The sequence below is a fragment of the Myotis myotis genome, unplaced genomic scaffold (assembly GCF_014108235.1).
Source record: "Myotis myotis isolate mMyoMyo1 unplaced genomic scaffold, mMyoMyo1.p scaffold_m19_p_14, whole genome shotgun sequence".
Classification (NCBI taxonomy): Eukaryota; Metazoa; Chordata; class Mammalia; order Chiroptera; family Vespertilionidae; genus Myotis; species Myotis myotis.
Genome location: NW_023416318.1, coordinates 33,934,679 through 33,959,613, shown reverse-complemented (window position 1 = coordinate 33,959,613; position 24,935 = coordinate 33,934,679). Strand labels below are relative to the sequence as shown.

Genomic DNA, 24,935 nt, shown 5'->3' with positions numbered 1-24,935 from the left:
GGATCCTAACCATTATTTTGCTTGAACTGAGATTTTTCTGATGGAGTCCAACCAATATCTTTTCCCTACCCCATTTTACTGACTTTGTAACCCACTGGTGCATTATATCTAATATGCCTGAATCTGAACTACTCTTCCTCTAAATCAGCATTTTCCCTTATTTTCCACTGTCTGTATTACCCAGCCCTGAAAGGTCAGAATCATGTTTGATGCCTTACCATTTTTGCCTACCACATTAAAATCTCTGCTAAGATTTGTCAATTCTTGTTACATTTTCTCATCCCTTACTTGCCTTTTTCACCACCACAATTAATATTATTTCATGTTTGGATTATTGATAGCCTCAAGAACCGCCACCTGTTCCATTTATGGAGGGGGGGGGGAGCTTCCTATTAATCTTTCTAAAGCAGTGCTTTGATTGTGCCTTTCACTCTTTTAGATTGTTTCATTGCCTTAATGACTAATTTCAAACATTAGCCTTGTTCTCGAGGCCCTCCATTATCTTGTTCTGCTGTCTTAATATTTCCGGGCCAATGACCTATTTCTTGTTTCCCAAATTTGGTTGGTACTTTTTCATCCCTGTGACATTCCCAGTACCCTTCAAGGTCTAATTCAAATATCACTTTCTAAACACCCTTCCTTATTTGTTGCTTTCATTCCCAGCCTAAAGTATTTACCCCTTGGACTTTTAGCATAGGAGCATTCTTAGAGCACTTATCATGGAATATCTCTTCTTATAAGGTATAAATAATTATTACAAGTCTTACAATTATTATAAGTCTCATTTCTCCAGACAAATTACAAATCTGTTGAAGGCTAACTCTTGTGTCTGAAATTTCACAGCAGAGCAGTAGAGATTTCATGATGAGTAAAATTTGGGGAAGAAATTTGTTGGCCATCTGATAAAGAGCTCTACGCTAGGTTCTAGGGCAGGGGTGGGCAAACTTTTTGACTCGAGGGCCACAATGGGTTCTTAAACTGGACCGGAGTGCTGGAACAAAAGCATGGATGGAGTGTTTGTGTGAACTAATATAAATTCAAAGTAAACATCATTACATAAAAGGGTACGGTCTTTTTTCCCCCCAATAATTTTATTCATTTCAAACTGGCCGGATCCGGCCTGCGGGCCTGTAGTTTGCCCACGGCTGTTCTAGGGTATGGTTTTTCAAGTGCAGGTCTTGTGTATGAACTATTATTATGGATTTAGAAATTGATTTATTTGGGGTTAAGACCAACACTAAAAAGAATAAAGAGTTTGGCTCAGTGGATAGAGCATCGGCCCGAAGACTGAAAGGTCCCGGGTTGGATTCTGGTCTAGGACACATACCTGGGTTGCAGGCTCGATTCCTGGCCCTGGTCAAGGTGTGTGCTGGAGGCAACTGATATCCCCCCCCCCCCTTCTCCCCCTCCTCCCTCCCTCCCTTCCACTCTCTAAAAATCAATGGAAAAATATCCTCAAGGAGGATTAACCAAAATAAATAAATAAATAAAAATAAATTTTAAAAAAGAATAAGGAGGGGAAGAAAGAAACATAAAAAAATTGATGCTTCACATAATGTTGATTAAAGAAACTTTCAGTTTTATATTTTTACCTTAGAATTACGTTGTAAAGTTTTCTTACTATGGGTCACAGTCAGATGAAAGGTACACTTCTAGTGGCTAATCCCCATCTTTGAGAGACTAGGTGAGAGGATGAACAATCAGAAGTAGTTATATTAAATTGTGTTCTTTGTTTTTGAACTTTTTAGAATCTGAATATAACAGTTCGAATACGGTTAATAGCAGCAAAAAATATATATAGTTCTAAAATCAGTTTAAAATATGTTTTTATTAATTTTAGAGAGAGAGGGATAGAGAAATGGAAACATCAGTGAGAGATACTTCTGTATACCCCCTGCTGTGGATGGAGCCTGCAACCCTGGGCATGTGCCTTGACCAAGGGGGAAGGAGATCGGATTGGAAATGGGGACCTGTTGGTTTATGGGTCGACGCTTAACCATTGAGCCACAACCTGGGCTAGAATCAGTTTAATTGAGGCAAACTCAGTATGCAGAAATGTGGTTTTATAAAACTGATAGGTTAGGATATGTTACTTACTTTGTAAAGGATTTAAAAAAATGTTTTTTTTCCAAAATAATTTACCATATTGTGTTTTTAGCTTTTCTGATGAAGTTATCTATTTCTTGACTGATTCTCCCCTCGTTAGCTATTGAAAATGTATCTGGTCTTTAAGGCATGGCTCAAGCACACTTTTTTTTTCTCTCCTCAGGAGGCTGTGCCTGATTATTTCAGTCTTGCACACATACCATTGCACTATGGTGCTTCTAAAGTGGAGGAGACTGAGCACTTACACCTAAGGGATCTGGGGGTGTAGCCAAAACTTGGAGTTTATGTAACTTAAAAGTTTATATGATAATTTCACAACCGTTATAATAAGAATTGATTCAGATAGGAATCATTGATAGATGCTAAATCTAGGGGATATTTTGATGAGCAGGATTTTTGTATGGTCTTAAATATCTATATATTGCTTATTAGTTGCAAGGGGAAAAATATCATAACACTATACAGTCGTGAAATAACACCTTGAGTGCATGATCAAAATAAATAGCACTAGTGGACATTGTGTGCCTTTGAATGTGATGCCCTGAGAACACATCACTTATGCAGTTCTCTAGTAAGTAATGCATAACCTGAATCTGATCATGAGGAAACGCTGAATTCTTTTTAAAAAGTATTAATGTTATAGAGACAAAGGAAGACTATGGAAATGTTCCAGATTAAAGGAGATTAAAGAGACATGGCAACTGCAATACCTGATTCTAGACTGGATCTTGTATTAGAGGGCATAATGCTATAAAGGATGATTGCATAATTGGATCACTTGGCAAAATGAGAAAGTGGATGGTAGATTGGGTAAATAAAAGTATTGCATCAATATTAAATTTATTGAAGTTGATAACTATCCTATTTTATTCTTAGGCACTACACACTGGAGTTTTCAGGGGAAAAGGGCCATGGTATATGTAATTTACTCTCAACTTGTTCCCCCCCAAAATTGTGTAATATGTATATGTGTTTTACTAGTATATATGTACATATAAATGCATGTATGTATACATAGCCGTATAGAGAGGGACATAGAGAGGGAGGAAGTGATGACAGAGGATGGGAGGATACTCAAGTACAAATAAAGCAAGTGAGTAAAATGTTAACAATAGGTATAAAAACTATGGATATTCTTGTTCTTAACACTTTTTCTGTAAGCTTGAAATTACTTTCAACTGAAATTTTTTTAAAAATCAAACTTTACATATTACTCCATAATATAGTATTTTAAAAACATGGAAATAGAAATATCTCCTGTCCCAAAAAATTCCAGGCAAACTCTTGGGATAAACTGTGGCTCCCAAGAATATGTTCCATGTATATCATGTGGTTTCCTTTTATCCCTAGGCCTCAGTTTGGGAAACATGCCTCGGGGCCAGAGGCAGCTGTGGTTCAAATTTAGCCGACAGACATGTTTTGTTTGGCCCTTTTGAGTGTTTGAAAGATTGGGAAATTTCACATAAAAATCTGGATCTTTGGTTTCTCTTGAAAAATGGAATGATCTTGCCACTCTGGGCTTGCGTTCCATAGATGATGTGTATACTCACTAAGTGGTGTGACAGGTAAGCAGCTCCCGTCCCTACCTTACACATCGTTTGTTTCACATGTGTTTGCAGCCTCTACCTAGCCCAAGAGCTAGGGGTGTCTGTCTTTTTCATACTTTTAACAATTTCAGAATTAAATTGCAGAACTGACGCCCTGTCACCTGCTAACCTTTTAGTGTGTGCATCCTATAAACAAGGAAATTCTCCTAGATAACCATACTATAACCAAGCAAAACAGGAAATTAATGTTGATACATTACTATAATCCTCAGCCTATGCAAGTTTTGCTAATTGTCTTAATAATATCTTTTATGGCAAAAGGATCCAGTTTAGAATCAAATGTTGCATTTAGTTGTCCTGTTGCCTTAGTCTGCTTCAGTCTGGAGCAGTTTCTTAGTCTTTCCTTGAGTTTTGTGACCTTGACACTTTGTAAGATTATAGGCCAAGTTGTTCTGCAAAATGGCCCTAAATTTGATGTTTCCTCCTGATTAGATGCAAATTATGTATCTTTGGCACCAATGCCACAGAAGTGAAGCTGTGTTTTGTTTCATTGTATCCTGTCAGATGGCACGCAGTTTTCACTGTCCCATTAACTAGTGATGTCCATTTGGATCATTGGATTAAGGTAGTGTTTGCCAGACTTCTCCATTGTAAAATTACTTTAAAAATATTTTTGTAATTAATAAGTATTTTGTAGGCAGTGCTTTGAAATTTTGTAATTCTGTTTCTCATTAGACCATCAATTTATTGGTTTATTTATATCTGTATGGACTCAGGTATTCTATTTTTTTTTTAATGGATCATAATCTGTTTATTTTGAAGCTCAAATTGGGTCCATTTTGGGTCATGGGTACCCATTTATGCTGGTTTCTGCAATGTTTTGACATGTTCCCATCATTTTTTTAGGACTTTCTTGCTATTTGACACAGTGAGATGTTTCAGGTGCACAATTCAGTCTGTAATCACATGCCTATTTACTTTATATAATTTTAAGTAGGGTTCAGGTTTTGAATTAAGTCATTTTAAGCTTGTGAACATTTTTATGGTTCTTTTGTAATTTTGTTACTGCATAATATTTATCTTACAGTTAAACATATGCACGACTAGATTATTAATGTAAATTAGTTTGAAGGTATTTGCTGTCAATGAGAAGTCATTCAGGATATTTCTTACTACCCTGTGTCTATATTTAAACAATCAGCAACTATCTTAGAGAGCAGGGTACTGTTAGGTGGTGCGTGTGTGAGGAACTTGGTTAAAAGAAAATATATTTCAGCCACAAAATCAACCATGCTTTTTTCCACTTAAAACATTGTGATCATCTTTCCTTCTCAGCAAATATATAAACTTTAATGCATCATTATTTGGACATCTGGTTCTTCAGCTGGGTGTGTAGGACATAATTTAACTTATTCTTGATGGCTGATGGTGATTATTATGAGCATTAGACATGGTTCTGTGCTGTAATATCACTAGTGGTGCCTTTAAGAGCTACTTGCGTATGGCTGTTTGCTCCACACACTCTAGTGGTTCTCAACCTTCCTAATGCCGCGACCCTTTAATACAGCTCCTCATGTTGTGGTGACCCCCAACCATGAATTTTTTTCGTTGCTACTTCATAACTGTAATTTTGCTACTGTTATGAATCGTAATGTAAATATCTGATATGCTATATGTGTTTTCCGGTGGTTGCGACCCACAGGTTGAGAAACTTGCTATCAGGTTTCTGGTATACATTTATACCATTACTTAATTTTTAGTACTGCTCCCCACCTTGGTTCTTCACAATTACTAACAAGGAAACTGTTGCAAAGTAGAGGCAAGCATTTACAAAAACAAAATCCCCAGCTTATTATAAATGTGAGTGGGGTATGATGGAATTTCTTCCTAAGCAATTGACATTCAAACCATCCAGAAATCACCAGAACTGAATTTGCAAAGATTATTTTTTTGCCTAAGTCCAAGTCCAACAGAGGAGCTGAAAATCAGTTATAATTGTCTTCTTGCTGTTGTTTGTCACCTTGTGTCAGTGTGCTTTAATCTTTCTTTTTAATTATTATTTTTTAACAGTCTCATTTATAATATTTGAACTTATATCTCTTGAAAGATAGGACTCTTCCTTCATTATCAGACCTTAAATTTGACAGTAATTTCTTTCTTTTTTTTATTTTTATTGATTTCAGAGAGGTAGGGAGAAGGAGAGAGAAGCATCAATGAGAGAGAATCATTGATCAGCTGCCTCCCACATGCCCCACACTGGGGATCAAACCCGCAGACCCGACATGTGCCCTGGCCGGAAATCGAATTGTGATCTCCTGGTCCATAGGTTGACGCTTGGCCATTGAGCCATGCTGGCTGGGCGACAGTAATTTCTTAATATCAAATATACAAATATCTCTGATTTTCTCTTAAGTGTCACTTTATAGTGGTTTACATGAAGATTTAAACAAGATTTGCTGTCTCTTAAGACTTTTAATCTGTTTATTTCCATTTCCATTTTATTTTTTCCTTTGCAATTTGTTAAAGAAACTAGACCTTTTGTCCTATAGAGTTTAACACAAGTGCTGATTGTATTCTTTGATGGTATTTAACACGCTTCTTTGTCTTCTATATATCCTATAAATTGAATGTAATGGATTTTTATATATTTGATGTATTTCTGTCTGCTACTGTTACTCTTTTCTTTTTCCCTTTTTTTCAATGCTCAGATTTGTCCATCTTTGGCCTGTGGGAGCATCTTCAAATTGACTCCTGAGTCCTGATCCTAGTGGTTTTTGCTGGCTTCCTTGCTTTCCGATATGACAAGATGTTCAAGCTTTTCTTCTATTCTTTCTGGTCTAATTCTGCAATCAGCTTTTTTCCTAAGAAATTGTGGTTCCTTTTGGCAGGAGATGGTATTCTTGACTCTAGGGGTGTTTCTTGTTACTGGATTGGTTATTTCTGGTCTCTCTTTTTTATTTCCAATTTTAAGTCTGCTGTAGGTTGGGAAACCAGATAACAAAGCTGGTTTGACTTGCATAAGGATTGTTTTGAAGCTCAAAAAGGAAGAACCCATCCCTGACCGATTTGGCTCAGTGGATAGAGCGTCGGCCTGTGGACTGAAAAGTCCCAGGTTCAATTCTGGTCAAGGGCATGTACCTTGGTTGTAGGTACATCCCCAGTAGGACGTGTGCAGGAGGCAGCTGATCGATGTTTCTCTCTCATCGATGTTTCTAACTCTCTCTCTCCCTTCCTCTCTGTAAAAAAAATCAATATATTTTTAAAAAAAGAAGAACCCAGAGTTCAAGGCCTATACGTAAAATTTAAATTGTGTGGTGTCACACCTTCATGGACAGGATCATAACTAATAAATATTGCTAATGTTGATGATACTGTGAATAACAGGATATCAGATGTTCCTCAGAGTAAAATAATAGATTTCTGAATGAGGCCCTTAATAAAGTGCATGAGCTTTTAGCTTACAAACTTGATGATACATACATGTTATAGCCCACTTATGCTTCCTGTGTTTTCTTTTGTTAAGGTGATCTTTCTTTTGTTCCTTTTGTTAACATAAATCCTTAAAAAACTGAAGGGTTAGGATATTTTAGTCAAATTATGCTGTATTATATTTGGAGTATTCCATAATAAGAATGCACTTTTTTTTTCCTGTAAGAATATACTTTCTCTGACTTTCCAAAATTGATGACTTCCTGTTTTAAAACAACTAGTGTTGATATCTGATACTTTTCCTTAAATCTTTTTTTCAATTCTTGCTTAATGCTCTCTAAGTGACTGTCTTATGCTGATCTTTAACTGATACATCAGAGCAAATGACAAAATTTGTTTGCATTTTTCGTTGAGCCATTTGTTCCAGAAAAATGTCACAACTGACTTCTGTTGATGAGTGAGTAGGAGGTTTTTTTAAAAAATTATTATTTTTCATTTTTTAAACTTTGAAGGATATCCTGTTTTGACTTTAGTTGGGACATCGCCTTTGATTTTCTTTAACTGCTTTGAGTACCTCTTGGCATTCATCTTTTTTTTTTTTTAAATTCTCACCTGAGGATATTTTTTCCATTTATGTTTAGAGAGAGTGGAAGGGAGGGAGGGGGGGAGGAGGAGAGGGAAAAACATCGGGGCTCAAACCTGTAACTAAGGTACATGCCCTTGATTGGGAATCGAACCCAAGACCCTTCAGTGCCTGGGCTGGTGCTCTAACCATTGAGCACACCGGCCAGGGGTTGGCATTCATCTTTAATTCTCTCCAATTAAGGTTAGTATGGATGTTTCGGGCACAATTTCTTGATTTTATTAGGATCTGCTCTTGTGCATTATTTGAGATAAGGTGTTGGGAAACAACGTTGAGAATAAAGAGAGCTGATTAGGGAAATAATCAATATTTGACTAGTTTTTCTATTTAAAAAAATTTTTAAAGATTTTTATTTTACTAATTTTTTAAAGACAGAGAGGAAGGGAGAGAGAGAAACATCGATTTGTTGTTCCACTTATTTATGAGTTCAAGGGTTGATTCTTTTCTGTGCCCTGATTAGGGATTGAACCCACAAGCTTGGTATGTCTGGACAACGCTCTAACCGAGATCAGGTCAGGGCAGTGTTTTATATTTCTTGAAATTTTGTTTGTGAATGAGATTTAATGATTATATGCACACTAAAACTTCTTGGTTCATTAGTGCATACGTTAATGGGGCTAAGGTAATGGGTTTGAGTCTTATATAAGTCACTTATTTTTTTTTGTTGTTTCTTGGTCATAAACACTTCCAGTAAGTAAATGGGTTTTGATTAGCTTCTTTGATCATAATCTCTATACTAAGTGCAGTGATAAATTGGCAAATGAGCCACTTGAAATCCCTGCTCTCATGAAGCTTATAATTCTTTGGGGGATTCAAGCAATACTTATTCAGGAAATATTTATTGAATGCTTGGTATGTGCTCAGCAGTCTTCCAGCTATAAACAAAGCTCTTATGGAGCTTATAATGCAAGCTTTTAAAATACAGAGTAATAAGAATTGTGATGGTGAAGTATAGGAAGCTTTGGAAACATGAAGGGTTACCTTAAACCTTCACCATTTAGTCTTTTATTTTTTTTTTCAAGTGCATGTCTTCGTTTAGGGTATAAGTAGATAAATAGAGGTCAAGTCATAATGGACCTCTCCGCTCTTGGAAACAGTTTAAAGGAATAACATTTACTTTTTTTTTTGTTTTTTCCTACTCCCATACCTGAGAAAATAAAGTACATGTAGAACTCACTTTGGTTGCATGTTTTTCTGCCTATGGAGAGGCTGTTGTCATATGTGCCCTACTGGTGTCATCCTAATTTAAGGCAGTGAATTCAATGACTTCTATCTTCTCTGTTACCTATTTAAGTGTTAGCTTTCTAAGATACTTGCTTTTTCTATATCTTTGATGGATTATGAGTCCTATAATTGTTTATGATCTACAGTATACTTGCTGTTGGAAATAGTCATTGGTGCTGTAGTTAATGGACGTAAGAAATTTGGTTTACATGGATAACTTTAAAAAATATTTTTATTGATTTTAGAAAGTAAGGGAGAGGGAGAGAGAGAAACATCAATGATGAGAGATAATCATTGATTGGCTGCCTCCTACATGCCCCACATTGGGGATTGAGCCCTCAACCTGGGCATGTGCCCTGACCAGGAATCGAACCGTGAACTCCTGGTTCGTAGGTTGAAGCCTAACCACGGAGCCACGCCGGCCAGGCTATACGAATAACTTTGAAAAGGCATAGTAAGGCAAAGGCACTACAGTTATTCAGCTATGATTTCAGGAACTATGTTACACATTATATAAATTAACTGTAATAACTTTCTAAAGGACCAAAATATCTAAATTTCAGCTTTAAAAATACTCTCAAAAGTAACTGTTAAGTAGATTGAATAAGACTGAACCTGCTATTATAACTCTTCATATGGGTGGGGATGATTACTAGTATAGTAATGTCTGATAATTTTTTGGTGACTGAAATGAACTATATCTCTCAGAATAAAAATCTAATCAACAAATATTGATTCAGCAACTGCTACACACCAAGAGGGATTGTTTTCATATGGGGACCATATCAGTGAACAAAAACAACAACAAAAATCTCTGCTTTACTGAAGCTTATATGCTAGTGAGGGGATAGAGAATAGCAATTTTCATTGAATTACTCACTCTTAGGACATCAGTGACTCCTTTATAAACATTGATATATGCATTGTCAATTATAAATTTGCTATCGTTTTTTTATAGTATAGATGGCAATATAACCTGTGTGGGGATTGGTTGTGTTGAGATAAGCTTAGAGAAAAGTAATCTTAGGGATGCAAAAACAGGTAGGTAAAACATTGACAGTTGTGCTAGGCTACTTGGTTATCATGCATCTTAGTCACTGTATTTGATCTTGTGATAAGGTTTTGGAATCTGTATTTTCTTACGTGTTCATTCTTGATTCTTAGTTTGTCTTTGTTTCATTTATATTTAAGATTTTATTGTTTATTAGTACTTTTATATGTTTAGACATGTATTTTCTTTATGGTTTTAATTTTTTTATGTGTGGAAGAATTTGTATTTTTATAAAATCTTATTTTTTTGCAGGTTAATTACTATTACATAGGTCACTCTTTGTCAACCTGGATTCAGGACCCCTATTCAGTTATTAAGAATTCCCAGGATGCTGTGGAGATCTCCAAACAGCTGTTTGTGGGTGGTGGTTATGGTAGAGGCAAACAGTGGATTGTGTGAGTGTGTTCAGGATGAGGTCACCTCTTTCACCTTCTGGCCCTCTTTCTTTCCGGACCTTAACACCTACTTTGATACTTAGAGCAGTTCAGATTGTTTGCTGTGCTGTGAGCAGTGGTTTAGTAGTAGCACCTATAAGATGAAGTTAGATGTTTTATGGATAAGACCCATGGGAGTATGCCTATGTCACAGCAACAACAAAGAAATTGTTTCAGTAGTTTGAAAACCATTGATATAGTTTTCAGTGTTTTGACCTACTTTAGGCAATTGTTTTAGTATTTAGAAATTAATGTTTTAGCATTTACTCTTTGCCAATCTCATTTAATCTGCAGGTAGCCACTGGATTATTCTTTCAATACATTTTTATTGTTGGTCCCCAGTTTACAATTTTTTTTTTTTTATCATTTCCAATCTCTGCGAGGTAAACTCTTAGCTTGGTATCCAAGCTTCCTCACCACCTGGCACCACTTAACTTTTCCAGCCTTACCACGCACTACTTCCCTTAATTTTGGAATCTTAGTGGGTCCTCTCAGTATCCTTTTTCTTGCCTAATTTCTTGCTATCTTGTTTCTTCTTATATCATTACGAGAGGCCCAATGCATGAAAATTCGTGTAAGAGTAGGCCTTCCTTCCCCCGTCTGCCGGCACCAGCTTCCTTCCTCCGGCCGCCAGGCACCTGGGACCTGGACTGGCTTACCTCCAGCCCCTGGCTTCGTCAGGAAGGATGTCTGAAATGATGTCCGGAAGACGTCTGGTCTAATCAGCGTATTACCCTTTTTTTATTATAGATTTATTGTATTATGTGATACATATATATGATATTGACAGAATTGCCATATAACCTAGGGAAAATTGGGAATTTAAAAACCAACAGATAAGATAAAGACACATTCCTGAGAGTTGTATGAGCAAGTATCTTTAGAGCATAGCTTTGAAAATTGTTTTCTCCGCCTGCTTAGTGTCTGCTTATCTGTTCTTACCTCTCATCACTGATGTTTTGTGTATCCCTGGATGAGCCAATCTGCTATTTTGTATTATTGGTCTTCTTTAAAACTTAGTTTACTCTATTCCTTTGGGAATTTGTCAGGCATTTTTGTTAAATGAACTGCATTCTTGATAGCAAATTTTCACTGTCATCACAGAACATCTCATTATCATATCTTGATTTTTGTGAAAAAGAATAGAACTACAGAATAGTTTTGAGGTTTCAAATTTTTAAAATCAGCTTTATTGAGCTATGTTTTTCCTATTATAAAATATACCAAATTTAAGAGTATAATGGAATATTGGAAATTTTATGTAATTGTGTATCCACTGGCACAATTAAGATACCAATATTCCATTACCCAAAAAAGTTCCCTTGTACCTTTTTGCAGTCAGTCCTCTCTCTTAACCCCCACTTACTGGAAACCACTGATCTGCTTTCTATTACTACATTTTGTCTTTTCTAGAATTTCATATAGCTGAAATCTTACAGGCTGTAGTCTTTTTGTAATATTCACATAGCATAATGCTTTTGAGATTCATTCATGCTATGCATTTCCATAGTTCCTCTTTGTTGCTGAGTAACATTTTATTAGTTTATTTATCTACCAGATCATGGGTATTTGGTTATTCTGAATAAAAGCTCTATAAGCATTCACATACATGTCTCCCCACAATCACTAACTACTTTCTGACTATGGACTTGCCTATTTGGTGCTGACTTTTTTTAAAATTGGGTTGTTTGTCTTAAGTTTTGAGAATTCTTATATACTCTCAATGCAAGTCCTTTATCAGTTACACATTTTCTAAACATTTTCTTCCAGTGTCTTTTTTTTTTTTTAAAAATATATTTTTATTGATTTTTTACAGAGAGGAAGGGAGAGAGATAGAGAGTCAGAAACATCGATGAGAGAGAAACATCGACCAGCTGCCTCCTGCACACCTCCCACTGGGGATGTGCCCGCAACCAAGGTACATGCCCTTGACCAGAATCGAACCTGGGACCTTTCAGTCCGCAGGCCGACGCTCTATCCACTGATCCAAGCTGGTCTTGGCCCAGTGTCCTTTTTTTATTGTTACTCCTCACCAGAGGATATTTTCCCCATTGTTTTTCAGAGAGAGGGAAAGGGAGGGAGAGAAGCATCAATGTGAGAGAGACACATTGACCAGTTGCCTCCCGCACGCACCCCTGGTAGGGAAGGGAACCCAAAACTCAGTTATGTGCCCTTGACTGGGAATTGAACCTGAGACCCTTTGCTGCTTGGGCTGATGCTGTAACCACTGAGCACACTAACCAGGGATCCACAGTGTCTTTTGAAGAGTGTAAGTATTTTATTTTTGATGAAATCCAACTTATCAATTCATTTTTATGAAGTTTATCATTTTTTCCATTATAATATGATTTTGTGTCCTGTTTAAGAAATTTTTGCATAACTCAAGTTCATAAAGATTCTAAAAGAAAATTACTTTTTCTGCTCACAATACTTTTGACACCAAATGTGTGGGTTTTCTACATCAGACAATTCTGATAATATCTGGAGTTGATGCAGATCTTACAGGTTAAGGGTTCAGTCCCACAAGACTACCCCCTCCTTCAGATGCCAATTTCAAGCCCAGGCCTTATGTACTTCTGAGTGACCAGTTATAAATGGGGAATTCACATAGCCCCCTCCTTGGGTTTGATAATTTGCTAAAATAGCTCACAGAATTCAGGCAGAACACTTTACTTACTATAATACTGGTTTATTATGAGTTCAACATAGAAATACCCAAATGGAAAAGATGCATGGAAAAGGTATATGGGAAGGAATGTAGGGTTCCAGGCCTCTGGGTATGTCATTCTCGCAGAACCTTGATGTGCTCGTTTACCTGGTAGCTTTCTGAACCCCATTATTTGGGGTTCATGTGGAGGCTCCTGTTACAAAGGCATGATTGATTAAATCATTGGCAATGATGACTGAGTTGATCTCCAGTTCCTCTGAGGAGTGGGGCTGAAAGTTCTAACCCTTTAATGTGGGTGGTTCCTCTGGCAACCAGGCACCCAGCTCCATCCTCTGAAGGTCATCCGATTAACATAAACTCAGGTATGATTGAAAGGAGCTTCTCTCATCCCTGTTACTCAGAAAATTCTAAGGGTTTTAGGAGTTTTATGCCAGGAACTAGGGGTAGAAATGAAATATGTATTTCTTCTTTTTTTTTTTTTAAATATATTTTATTGATTTTTTTACAGAGAGGAAGGGAGAGAGATAGAGAGTTAGAAACATCGATGAGAGAGAAACATCGATCAGCTGCCCCCTGCACATCCCCCACTGGGGATATGCCCGCAACCCAGGTACATGCCCTTGACCGGAATCGAACCCGGGACCCTTCAGTCCCCAGGCCGACGCTCTATCCACTGAGCCAAACCGGTTTCGGCGAAATATGTATTTCTTATGTCACAGTTTCTCTCTTATTATTTTCTTCTAGAAGTTTATAGTTTTAGTTCTCCCCCCCTTTTTTTCTTTAAGGCTGATGGTCCCTTTAGAGTTAATGTTTGTGTAGGATATGAGGTAAGAATCAAGGTTCATTTATTTGCATATTGATACCTGTTTTTCTTTTTTTTTTTTTCTTTTTTTTTTTTTTTAAATATATTTTATTGATTTTTCACAGAGAGGAAGGGAGAGAGATAGAGAGAGTTAGAAACATCGATGAGAGAGAAACATCGATCAGCTGCCTCTTGCACATCCCCCACCGGGGATGTGCCCGCAACCCAGGTACATGCCCTTGACCGGAATCGAACCCGGGACCTCTCAGTCCGCAGGCCAACGCTCTATCCACTGAGCCAAACCGGTTTCGGCGATACCTGTTTTTCCAGTACCATTTGTTAAAAAGGTTAGCCTTTTTCTATTGAATTGCCCTGGCCTCTTGGCCAAAAATCAATAAACCACATGTGTTGATCTGTTTCTGGACTCTGCATTTTGTTTCATAGATTGCAGTTTATCATTAAATAAACAGCACATTGTCTTAATTACTATAGCTGTCTAGTAAAGAGTTCAATTAATTTTTTTTGTATTTGAAAAATAATTTAGAGGAAATTTAACTTTAAAAGTTTGTAGACTAAACTTTAAAATATAAATATAAAATTAATAATTTCAATAATTATTAACATTTTATATTTATATTTTAAAGTTTGCTTTAAAAATTACTTTAAAGGACATGAACTTTCTTGATTTACTAACAATTTTAGGAGTTAGAGTAGGCATTAATAGAAAATTTTATAAATGAAGAAGCTGTAAGATTTACGAGAAGCTATAAGGGCTAAGTTAGAGATTATATAATTTGTGTGATGAAGCAAGAGCTCAACTCCAAGTGCCATGCCTTTAAAAATCTGGTGCGCTTTTCTACTACACCACACTATTTTCATTTGCTACTATTCTCTAAAGTGGAATATTGGGGAATGAGTGTTTTATAAAAAAATTAATCACTAAATTTTATTTAATTAAATCATAGAGCTATAGGAGAACTGTGAATCCATTTTCCTTGGTCACCAACATCACAAGACACATTAAGAAGTCAAAATTGGCACCCTAGCTGGTTTTGCTCAGTGGTTAGAGTGTGTCAGCCTGAGGACTGAAGGGTGGCAGCTTCACAGGCTTGATTTTATAGGTTCGGGAGGCAGTCAATCGATGTGTTGTTTTCCCATTGAGGTTTCTCTCTCTCTGTCTCTCCCCATCCCTTCCACACTCTAAAATTCAATGAAAAAAATATCCTCAGATGAGGAGTAACAAAAAAAGGTAAAAATTGGCATTATTATTATTATTATTGGTGTGTTTTACATTTTAAATTTAGAAATGTAGGAAAGAGGCAGCAGGATTTAGTAAATGAAAGCTGAAAGATTCCCTTTTAAAAACCTGTTTTAAGAATTGAGGATATTCTTTTCAAAATGAGAACAAGAATACTAAAACTTAAATTTTAGACTATTTGAGTGTGGGTTATCTGTATTTTAATGCCAAACTTTTACTCCCTTAAGTTCCTTCCCCCCAAAATCCCAACAACCTGAGATCATGGTCAGGAGGTTCTTACAGGATTACTTGTAAAGGATGATGGGATTTGGGTAGTCATGGTGAAAGAAGTGGTAGCATTTGTAATATATTTTGAAGAGCCTTATGGATGTGCTGTTAGATGCAGGTAAGGATAAAGAAAAAGAGTGTATCATGGATAACTCCTAGTTTGTTAGCCTGATCAACTTGATGCCGTTATTTACTTGATATGGGGAAGATTTAGGTGAATTAGAAGAGCTGTGGAGGAAAAGAAATAGGATAGGAGCTATTATAGCCTTTTAAAAAGTTTTCTTTTTTTTTAATTTTAAAGTTGTTTTTTTAAAATATATTTTTATTGATTTCAGAGAGGAAAGGAGAGAGAGAGAGGGAAACATCAATAATGAGAGAGAATCATTGATCAGCTGCCTCCTGCAGGCCCCTGGTGGGGATTGAGCCCACAACCCAGGCATGTATCCTGACCGGGAATCAAACCTCCTAGTTCCTAGGTAGACACTCAACCACTGAGCCATGCCAGCCAGGCAAAGTTTTATTTTTATGGAAAGTAAAATCACATCTCAAGAGTTGGAAGATAGAGATAAGATGAAATTACTTATGACCCTACCCTCCTAAACAGTCCTTTTCAGTGTTTTATTGTGTGTGTTTGCAGTCTTACAATAAACAAACTTACTGTAAAGGTAACTACTTAACTTTGTTGTAGCATGAAAGGAGCCATAGATAATCCTATCTAATAAAAGAGAAACATGGTAATTAGCGTACGACCGCTACCCTTCCCATTGGCTAATCAGGGGCGATATGCAAATTAACTGCCAGCCAAGATGGCGGCCGGCAGCCAGGCAGCTTAAAGCGAACATGAGTCTTGCTTGCTTCAGTGACGGAGGACTTCAACGTTCCCTGCCTGCCGCTACAGGCCTCTGAGCTGCAACTCTAAGCAACTATGTTACAAATATAGAAGCTAAACAAAACCCCAGAAACCTGCTTTAGTTGCCGGGCTTCAGCCAGCAGGATCGCAACATTGTTTCAAATACAGAAGGTAAACAAAGGCCAGAAACCTGCTTTCAGCAGCAGAGGCCTCAGAGCTGGAGCCAGAGCTAAAGCTGGCCCAGAATAAAAAAGAAAAAGAAAAAAAGGAGCGGTTGGGAGCTTCAGTCACCCGCCAGCCTGAAAACAGCTCTCAGCCCCTCACCCAGACTGGCCAGGCACCCCAGTGGGGACCCCCACCCTGAAGGGTGTGTGACCAGCAGCAAACAGCCATCATCCCCTCACCCAGGCTGGCCAAGCACCCCAGTGGGGACCCCCACCCTGATCCAGGACACCCTTCAGGGCAAACCAGCCAGCCCCCACCCATGCACCAGGCCTCTATCCTATATAGTAAAAGGATAATATGCCTCCCAGCACCGGGATCAGCAGAGCTGAGAGGCCTCCCGGCACCGGGATCAGCATGACAGGGGGCAGCGCCCAAACCCCCTGATCGCCCTGCAGCTTTGTGTGTGACAGGGGCCGGGGCCACAACCTCCCTATCCGCCCTGCTCTGTTCGTGACAGGGGAAGGCGCCCCAACCCCCTGATCAGCCCTGCTCTGTGCCTGATAGGCGGGAGCTCCCCAACCTCCTGATCGCCCTGCAGCTCTGTGTGTGACAGGGTGCGGCGCCCCAACCCCCCCCCCCCCCCCCACGGGCCCTGCTCTGTGTGTGACGGGGCGGTGCCCCAACTCCCCTATCGGCCCTTCTCTGTGAGTGACAGGGGGAGCTCCCCAATCCCCTGATGGGCCCTGCTCTGTGCATGACGGGGGAGCTCCCCAACCCCCTGATGGGCCCTGCTCTGTGCGTGACAGGAGGGAGCTCCCCAACCCCCTGATCGACCCTGCACTGTGCGTGACAGGGTACGGAACCCCAACCCCCCTGATGGGCCTTGCTCTGTGAGTGATGGGGCAGTCCCCCAACCCCCTGATTGGCCCTGCTCCGTGCGTGACGGGATGGCGCTGCAACCTCCCCATCGACCCTGCCTTGAGTGTGACAGGGGGCGGTGCCCCAACCCCCCAATCAGCCCTACCCTGAGCATGACTGAGGGTGGCATCACAACCTCCCGATCCACCCTGCTCTGTGCATGACAGGGGCAGCGCCCCAACTCCCCAATCGGCCCTGCTCTGAGCCCGACCAGGGTCTGCACCTAGGGATTGGGCCTGCCCTCTGCCACCCGGGAGCAGGCCTAACCCCAGGTCATTATCTCCCGAGGGGTCCCAGACTGCGAGAGGGCACAGGCCGGGCTGAGGGACCCCCCCCCTTTCCCCCGAGTGCACCAATTTTTGTGCACCGGGCCTCTAGTCTATATATAAAAAGCCCAAGTTACCGTTATGACCGAACAACCGGAATGACCAGTCGCTATGACGCACACTGACCACCAGGGGTTAGCTGCTTAACTCAGGAGCTGCCCCTGGAGGTCAGTGCACTCCCACAGGGGGAACGCTGCTTCGCCAGAAGCCGGGATCACGGCTGGCAAGTGGAAGCTTCTCCCGACTCCACAGCAGCGCTACTGAGCAGCAGCGGCAGGCACAGAAGATTGGGATGAGCACAAGTGGTGCAGCACTGGCTCAGGCTCCTACCCGGCCGCCTGCCACTTAGCGCACTGCTACCTCCCCCGAGGGGTCCCAGGTTGCGAGAGGGCTCAGGTGAGGGACCACTCCCCGTGCACGAATCCATGCACCGGGCCCCTAGTCTAATATAATAATAGAGGGATATGCAAATTAGCTGGGATGCTGTAACATCACGACTGATCTACAAGCAGCAGAGAGCTACAGGAGAGCAGGGCAGCGAGCTATGTGTGGGGAGAGCTACAAGAGGGTGAGGCAGCAAGCTGAGAGTGGGGAGAGCTACAAGAGGGCAGGGCAGCGAGTTGCGAGGGGCGAAGAGCTACCAGCAGTGATGGGCGGGGTGGCCAACTGCCGCAAGCTGCAGCAAGCTACTTGCGCACGGATTTGTGTGCCGGGCTACTAGTGTATAATAAATGAGTGTGCTTGTATTCCATTTCATCATTTTCAGGGTTTTTTCCAGTCCTTATTAGAGACCCTGAGATTCTGGGTACATCTGTAAAAAGCACTCAGGGTTTTGCTAACTAAAAGGAGTGATAGGTGGAACCCAACAGTAGTAAAATTGTTTTGCAGGCTCTGACATAGTGTACAGTGTGGCTCGGAGGCAATAAGAATTGATATGTTTGGCTGGTTAGATCTATTAGCTAGCTATACATTAGTCTTTAGCTACATCACAACATGCTTCTTAGTAAATATTACATAATGTACACACAATTTTTTCTACTGAAGGATAAAAAGAGGAAAAAATATTTAGAATTATGTCTGTTGTGTGTTTAGACTGACAGTTGGAAATTTCTAAGGGAAAAAGTTGCTGTTGCAATTTTATTTCTTAAGGCCAAACCCAATCTAATGCTGTAATAACTAAAGATTTAATTCTTTTAAGTTTTGGCTTTTTAAAATCTCTGAATGCTCTTAAAGGGATATTATTATGTTTTGGTTTAGCTTTTTCACCTGTTACTAATTTGTTAAGAGTCGTTGTATGCACTCTTGTTTTTACATGTGTTAATTGTGAGATGGTTGTAGGCTTTCCCTTCTGCCACTTTTAGGGCAATTCATGTTTTGCTCATTTTAAATTATATTTATAATACATTATTTTTTGTAGTCTATAAATACACACAACAAGGTATCTAATGTTAATGATGTATTTAAACCTGGAATATTCTAAATAGTTGGTGATGAAAATCAAATTAAAAAAAATAAGATTAGACAACATATATTTATATTTTTTAATGATTTTTCACTGCATTTTTGTTTTATGTTTTTATTGTTGATTTGTTTAACTTATGTACTGTGAATACACATCCTTTGTCAACTATACATGCTATTTTTCTCCATGCTTTGGCTTGCCTAGTTATTTTCTGAATGATGTCCTTGGATAACTAGGAATTTTAAATTTTTGATGAAGTCTAATTTATTGTTTGTTCCCTATGACTAGTGCTTTTACTTGTAGGCCTATTTCAAATTAATTTCTGAATGTGGTATGTGATAAGGGTTAAAGTTTATTTTTTTAACTTGTAAACAATAACAAATAGCCTTGTTTGTTAAAGACTTTGCTTCTCAATTACATTTAGAATATTACATTATAAAATAATTAGATCTGCAAGTAATTACATGGTTAGCAGCTCATTGGTTATCAAAACTATGCTTCTGTGGTCAGAATTACAGGTTCATTTCTTCAGGATCCAGTTAACTTGGCCTTGTTTTGTGGCCATAGAATATATTACTAACCTGCTTTAGCCATTTGGTTGATTTGTATTGTTTCTCTGAAGTAAGGGGATATAAGATGACTTCATTGTGCTGTCAGATGAAACAGTAGAGCATATATTTTACATGATAATTTACTAATTTACTTTTGTGTAGAAGACAATACATAATTACATTTTTAAAGGGTATAGTATTCATAGTAATATAATGCCTAATGTGTTATGCTCTGTTTTTATGCCTTATTAAAATAAGCAGAAATACATGATTTCTAATAAACATTAGGAAGTAATTTTCCCAAATTATGTATAGAATAGGAAATGTAGCTATGACACTGTAAAGTTCATTTGTTGTTAGGTTTTGTGGGTAAATTATGATAATTATAAAAGTATAAAACAGCAGAACTATAAATGTAAGTAAGTCTACATATGCTTCTTTCAGTATATAGATATTACATTGGCTTACATAGAGATGTAAGTATTAAATAGGAATTATCTTTTAAGAGGCTGAATTTGAATTATATTACTGTGGTAGAATTTGTGCCAGCCTTCGGTTAATCATTGTTGATTATGTTTGATTTAAGATCACTCATTTTTCAAAGAGCTTTAATGCGACATAGCATATTTACTACAGGAAGTCTGGACGGAAATGAGCCTCAGGTCATTGGAAATTTTTTCCTCCAATCTTTATTGCACCCAGTGTTATTAAAGTTAATTTTTTTTTCCAATAACTGAATTCTCCGTTGAACCTAGTATTTCATTAACCAAATGTTATGGGATCAGTTATTCCTTTTTTATGGTAGACAAATGCATTTGATGATTGTTTAAATGTTGATCATGCTTTATATCATCACTTAGATGAAATATTTTATTTTCATTAAATTGAAAATTATAATTGAGGATTTTGGAATTATAGAAATTTGAGATTGAATCTTCCTTATAACATTTACTAGCTTTGGAAGCTTGGGCAAATTATTTAACCTCTCTGAGCCTTAGTTTTCTCATTAATGAATTTGGATAAAATATTTGCCTTGCAAGATCAGTATTAAAAGGACATATAGCCCTGCCTGGTTTGGCTCAGTGGATAGAGCGTTGGCCTGCGGACTCAGGGGTCCTGGGTTCGATTCCGGTCAGGGGCATGTATCTTGGTTGCGGGCACATCCCCAGTGGGGAGTGTGCAGGAGGCAGCTGATCGATGTTTCTCTCTCATCGATGTTTCTAACTCTCTATCCCTCTCCCTTCCTCGCTGTAAAAAATCAATAAAATATATATTTTTTTAAAAGGACATATAAAAGATTATCCATACTTAATATGTGCTTAATTTAGTGCAGCGTTGTTATGAATATCATCACCTTCTGATACAAGTTTATACTAAACATCGAGTTGGGGTGCCAGTCATTTACATCCCTCTTTCTTTCCAGGTTCTAATAGATAAATAATAGACACCATAAAAGACAGATGCCCCCATCTCTTTCTAAAATTTAGGTTCTTTGATAATACTGGAATTTGAGACTACAACATGGATTTATGGACAAGTTGGAAGTTGGCTACTATCCTTAACAAATTCTTCTCTATGGGGAGAGTTCAGTCTGCTACCTACCTGACAGCTAGCTGGAAGGTTACAGGCCTGCTTTATACACCTAGTTATCAACCAAGGAAAAGCCAGAGCAAGGTTAAGTGTGAAAAGGGGGAAGATAGCCCTGTTTTCTATGAGTAACCTCATTTCTTTTTGTTAAAATGAAGTCCAAGGAAAGCTTTGGACTCTAACCCATCAAAGTAGCTCTTCCTCTTCCTCCCCAGGACGAAGCACAGGTTTGTTGGGTAGAGAGAGACTGGAAGTTTTCTGTAATACATTAACCACCCTTGTTTGCTGCCCCCACTACCCCTGTGGGAAAGAAGGGAAGTCCCATTCATTATATTTATAATGTGAGATTAATATGAGTGCCTCCCTACTTGGAAAAAAAATTTATTTATGTATAGTGTTTCTGCAGGCTGTAGAATAAATATGTACAAGAACTATGCAAAAATGAAAAGCAGTCATGCTAGAAGAATCTAATAAATGTTGGCTTAAGGAAGTAAATTGTGTTCTTTTAATGTATTGATAAAAAATTATTGATGGCACTAGCTGGTTTGGCTCAACGGATAGAGTGTTGGCCTTCGGACTGAAGGGTCCCAGGTTCGAGTTTGGTCAAGGGCACATACCCAGGTTTCAGGCTTGATCCCCAGTAGGGGGCGTGCAGGAGGCAGCCAATCAATGATTCTCTCTCATCATTGATGTTTTTATCTCTCTCTCCCTCTCCCTTCCTCTCTGAAATCAATAAAAATATGTTAAAAAAGAAAATTATTGATGGTGAAGAAAACCCAAAATAGAAAAATATAGGCAACAAAATTGCAAGTCACCTATTTCCAGCAGATGACAGTTCTGTTTACAAAGTTATATTTAAGATATCTATTTAACCAAGTAATGTAATAGTGGGTTTTTTTGTTGTTTTTACATGTTTTTATTGATATCTTTAGTGTATGTGAATCAGAATAGTGAATAATTGTCAGTTAAGCCATTAAGTGTACATTAGCTATCTAGAAAGCTTGCAGTTATTGGAGTAATTTAAGAGGTGCCTCTTCCCTCAGCCCCATTTCTCTAGCCAGGATTTATAAGGTAGACTTAGAGGAATCCTATATAATAAAAGCCTAATATGCTAAGTGTCCGACTGTTCAGCCAGTTGTTATGACTGACCACCAGGGGGCAGACGCTCCGATTGGTAGGTTAGCTTGCTGCTGGAGTCTGGCCAATTGGGACTGGGCAAGACGGGCCGGACACGCCCTGGAGACCTCCTGCAGTCCCTCCCTGGCCCTGATAGTGCACCGGTGGGGTCTCTTGGCCTGGCCTGCACCCTCTTGCAATCCGGGACCCCTTGGGAGATGTCACAGTGCTGGTTTTGGCCCGATCCCCGCAGGCCAGGCCGAAGGACCCCACTGGTGCATGAATCTGTGCACTGGGCCTCTAGTCCTATATAATAAAAGCCTAATATGCTAGGTGTCTGGTCGGCTGTTCAACCAATCAAAGTGTAATATGCTAATGATATGCTAAGGCCGCTCAACGGCTCGCTATGACGTGCACAGACCACCAGGGGTCAGACAGTTGACCAGTCAACCAGTTGCTATGATGTGCACTGACCACCAGGGGGCAGATGTTCCAACTGGTTGGTTAGTTTGCTGCTGGGGTCTGGCCGATCAGGACTGAGCGAGAAGGGCTGGACACGCCCTGGAGCCCTCCTGCCGTTCCTTCCCGGCTGGCCAGACTTCCGTGTCCCTCCCCAGTCCTGATCGTGCACTGGTGGAGTCCCTCAGACTGGCCTGCACCCTCTCACAATCCAGGACCCATCAGGGGATGTCAAGGAGCCGGTTTCAGCCCGATCCCACAGTCCATGCCGAGGAACCCCACTGGTGCGCAGATTCGTGCACTGGGTCTCTAGTGATATATATGTTTATAATTTGAATGTATGTATTGTAATAAGATAATGGTTAAGAATCTGGGCTCAAGAGAGAGTCACAGTGCCTGGGTATAAATCCATGCTCCCACAATTACTAGTTGATGTCCTTAGGCAAGTAATTTTATCTTTTTGTGCCTCATTTTTAAATTTGGGATAATACGGGTAGCTAGTTCATAGGGTTGTTGTGTGGATATAGTTAGGTTATTAGTGACTATCGTGGAACTATAAAGACCAGTTTGCTAGTGGGTAGGTGGAAAATGAAAATGCCAAAACAACAGCTGTAGTTTACCTGAGCTTTCTTGTCGAAGTGAGAAAAGGGGGTCTGACTTAAAATTGGCGTGATTTTTTTTTTTTTAGTTGATAGGGATGTGAATATATTTATATGCTGATGGCAAAATGTGAGGAGCTGGGACATGTATGATGGACACAAAGTCTACAGATAGCAAGTAGTAGGGGATGTGCTTCAGAGCACTGGGGGAGGGTTTAGTACTTAACCAAAGAGACAGCTGTTTCACTGAGTTTGGAGAAAAGTTAGGGATGCTAAATTGGAGAGAGGTATTTCTACCTGAAGTCTGCTATTTTTTACTTTTCAAGAGGAGCTGAGGACACATTCTGAGAGTAAGTATGAGATAGAAGTGGTAGAGTTGAAAGCTGGAAGAGACTTGTGATTATTTGAAATAATTACTGAGGCCAATGGGAGTAGGATTTACTTGGGAAATGTACAGAGACTAAGATGAATTTGATGGCTATGGATTTTTTATAGTGGCCTCTGTCATGGCCCCAGCTTTCTTTGCAGTACTCGGATATTAGGGGGACAATATTTGAGAAAGGAGAATGATATGAAAAGAATTAGAAACAAATAGTTAAAGGTATTGTAGTGAGAGAGGATGAAAAGGATATATCTTGGGGGGTATAGGCTGGATAGGGAAAGAATTGAAGCCAGGGCTGATAGTGAGAAAATGGAGGAGCATACTTATCAGAAGTTTCCATGAGGTTAAAGATTAAAGTGTGATGAGAAAAAAGTATGAAAAAAGTGTAAAAGGATAAGAACTAGTGGTTATAGGCCAAAGTAATGGATTTTAAGATTTCAGATGAATATTCTGGGTGATAAGGTCTAGAGTGATCATAGATAGAAATGGATTATTTGGTTGAGTATTGGAGGTAAAGACTTTGTAGTTGGCTGTCTCCTTAGTCCGTAAGGCTAGGATGTTCACATGGATCTGGAAGTAACCCAGGTTGATGACCACTAAAAAGACAAGTGAGATAGACAGGCCTCTATGCAAGTTGGGGAGTGACTGGGAAGTTGGTTGATGATAATGATGAAGATTTGGTAGAGCCTAATTACAGATAAAGAAGAAAAGTTGTAACAGGAAAGTTGGAATAATCATATGTGTGCCACAGTAGGGGAAGTAAGAAAATGCTGATATCTCTTACTCTGTTGAGTGAGAGGTATAGAGAACAATAGGTAGAGTGAGATTCTGTAAAGTATCTAGGGAAGTTTATAAAAGAAGAAGCATTGCAAAGGGCATGGTGAAAAACATTGGAAAGGAGAGTAACCTATTAAGAGAGAAGGTGGGTAGGAAAGAGAAGGAACCAAGCTTTACTGAAATTCAAGGTCTGTCATTTACTAGTCAGATGGTGAATGCGTTAAGGAAAAAAGTGATCTATGTATTACTGTGGAAGCATGGAAGGAGGAGACCATTTGCTATAAGTATTACATGGAACATTATTTGTGCCAGTC

At 39.0% G+C, this 24,935-nt stretch overlaps 1 protein-coding gene across 7 annotated transcripts in view; it reads left to right on the top strand.

Annotated features, from left to right (window-relative positions):
• The window catches only part of EML4 (EMAP like 4), a 160,749-nt gene that overhangs the window by 5,665 nt on the left and 130,149 nt on the right, over window positions 1-24,935 (top strand). The window contains exon 1 of one of the 7 annotated variants that reach the window (XM_036334749.1): window positions 1,517-4,278. The exons of the other annotated variants lie outside the window; for them this stretch is intronic. The gene's annotated coding sequence lies outside the window, so the exon portion shown is untranslated. Of the gene's footprint in view, window positions 1-1,516; window positions 4,279-24,935 lie in introns of those variants that run through there. 7 annotated transcript variants of the gene reach the window in all.